At 46.4% G+C, this 2,700-nt stretch overlaps 1 protein-coding gene across 1 annotated transcript in view; it reads right to left on the bottom strand.

Moving 5' to 3' along the window:
- Window positions 1–2,700, bottom strand: part of NUDCD1 (NudC domain containing 1) — a gene marked incomplete at its 3' end in the record, with an annotated part of 12,566 nt that overhangs the window by 769 nt on the left and 9,097 nt on the right. The gene's annotated exons all lie outside the window — the stretch shown is intronic.

Here is a 2,700-nt window from a genome sequence, read left to right as displayed (position 1 = left end):
GCTTCAGCGAGTAGATAAAATGGGTACCACTCCTTAGAGAGGGTGGGCACACCAACCCCCCCCCTCAGTGGGGGAGGTGTTAGCTGGCGACCGGAATGCTCAGCTCGCGAGATTGAAAGCCTAAGAAAAAATCTCTTCAACTCCGAGAAGCCTGTAATGGGCCGTTCCGGCCAGGCGGTGGCAGTGCGGTGCTGCAAGACCTGGAGAAGCTGACGTCATCTAGCCAAGCTGAAAGTGAATATGCCGACGGAACATGCCTGACCCCGCAGCTTGAACAAACCCTCGCCGACTGTGAATGTGTGTGATTTAAAAAAGATATATGTTGTCCCCCCTTACCCCCATAAATCATTGTTAGTCCCGCGTCAATGAGTAACTGTAAATCGCTCAGAGCCAGCAAGCTCTGCAAAATTGAGCGATTAATAAATTGAAAGATTATTATTATTATTATTTATCAAACTTATACCCTCCTCCTCCCACAGATAAAACAGCAATACATAATATAGTAATCATAAAATCATAAAAACAATTACACATTAAAAGGTGCTAACCAATAATAGTCCAGATGTCATTAAGCTCACACCCTGAAAATCTTGCTGGACCCTCAGGTGCTAGTGGACTCAAATCTCGTGTATACAGGGTCATTGCTACTCAGCAGCCCAAATGCCCATACCTTTTCTTAGGTCCCAGATACACACAACCCACTAGGAGAACCTATGATTCACTCTTTACACGATGAACCTTGTGGTCTGTGGAAATTGTTGAAATCGGGTTCCACCTACACAGCTGGCAAACTGAAGAAGTTGAAGGAAACGCCTCCTTTAAGTATCTGGAACAGGCGTCTTTGAGAAGGCTGTTTGGAAAATGTTTTGACTATGTGGACGCCTCCTATCAAGTTGAACTGATTACATGGACTTCACGTCTTATCTTCTAAGGAGGAAACATTGTCTCTTATGCCTTATTAGAATTATAGCATGCACTTAATTTCGTTGTTGTGACACCATCAACTTTGCATTTGTTACATACAGTTTATATTTTGGCAATTTCTGATGGTGTTTCTCCTAGCAGATTGTGTGTCTCTGGGACCTTTGTGACACGTGCCCCCCCCCGTTTTTGGACATACATTTTCTTAAGCATACTGTCTTTTGTTACAGCAGCTGAACTGGAGGAAAACACAACTGACTGCTACCCAAACGAGCTGGTAAATGTCCCAGCCTCTTTCTGAAAAACTACCAGTTTCAAAGAAGCTGCATTTTTATTTTTATTATTATTATTATTACTATTTTATTCAGTTTATACCCTGCCCTGTGGTTAAGACGCTGAACTGCAGGCTGTGGAAGGTCAGTAGTTCAGCAGTTCGAGACCCGGGTGCCGCAAGACGGAGTGAGCTTCCATCTCTAGTTCCAGCTCCTGCCAACCGAGCAGTTTGAAAGCAAGAAATTGCAAGTAGATAAATAGGTACCACTTCGGTGGGAAGGTAACAGCGTTCCGTGCGCCTTGGTGTTTAGTCATGCCGGCCACATGACCACGGAAACTTCTTCGGACAGCGCTGGCTCTTCGGCTTTGAAGCGGAGATGAGCACTGCAACCCTAGAGTTGGACTCGACTGGCTTTCGAGCAAGGGAACCTTTACCTTTATCCCACAAGTAGGTTCAGGGTGGCTTACAGCACACAGTCCATAAAACAACAAAAGAGTAAAAGCAATAAAACAGTCGATGGTGCGGTAGACAATATCATCAAACCCCATGCCTCAAAGCAGGTAAATATAGGTGCTCCAGCGCCCAATAACATTACCTGACAGCAGGCACTGGGAAAGGGGCCATAAACAGGGGAGGCCAGACTGGTTGAATGTCTGTCGCCTCCACCTAACGCCTGGCGGAACAGCTCTGTTTTACAGGCCCCCAGAACTGTAGGAGGTCCCGCAGGGCCCTGATCTCGATGGGGAGCCTGTTCCACCAGGTCAGGGCAAGGGCTGAAAAAACCCCGGCCCTGGTTGAGGCTAAGCAGACAGCCCTTGGGCCAGGGATCACCAGGAGGTGTTGATCCGAAGAGCGTAAAGCTCTCCGGGGCTCATGCAGGGAGAGCCAGTCCATTCTGCACTTTGAAACAGTTCTTCTTCTATTTATTTTTATTATTTATTTTATTATATTTCTATCCCGCCCTCCCCGCGAACGGGCTCAGGGTGGCTCACAGGTTAGGGCACCCTGTGCCAGATATATAAAACATATTTGTTGTTGTTCAGTCGCACAATCGAGTCCAACTCTTCGCGACCCCATGGACCAGATCACGCCAGGCCTTCCTGTCTTCCGCCGTCCTCTGAAGTTTGCTCAACTTCATGTCCGTTGCATCTATGACACTGTCTAACCATCTCATCCTTTGCCGTCCCCGTCTTCTTTGACCTTCAATCTTTCCCAGCATCAGGGTCTTCTCCAGGGAGTGCTCCCTTCTCATTTGGTGGCCAAAGAATTTGAGCTTCAGTTTCATTATCTAGCCTTCCAGGGAACAGTCAGGGTTGATAAAACATATGCAAACAGATAAAACAAGATTAAAAACCAACCATATAATGCAATTAAAGTGCTCAGTGATGTTAGTCCTTCAATCGAATTTAGGTGGCATACTGTAGATGTAACACAAAGTCCCGATTCAGCAGTGATTGATCTATCACGATGTTGTGGCTCGATCTTCATAGAGGGCCAACCCACTA

The sequence above is a fragment of the Gekko japonicus genome, unplaced genomic scaffold (genome assembly GCF_001447785.1).
Source record: "Gekko japonicus isolate JY-2015 unplaced genomic scaffold, Gekko_japonicus_V1.1 scaffold2929, whole genome shotgun sequence".
NCBI classification, from domain to species: Eukaryota; Metazoa; Chordata; class Lepidosauria; order Squamata; family Gekkonidae; genus Gekko; species Gekko japonicus.
This window is presented reverse-complemented; position numbering and strand designations above follow the sequence as displayed.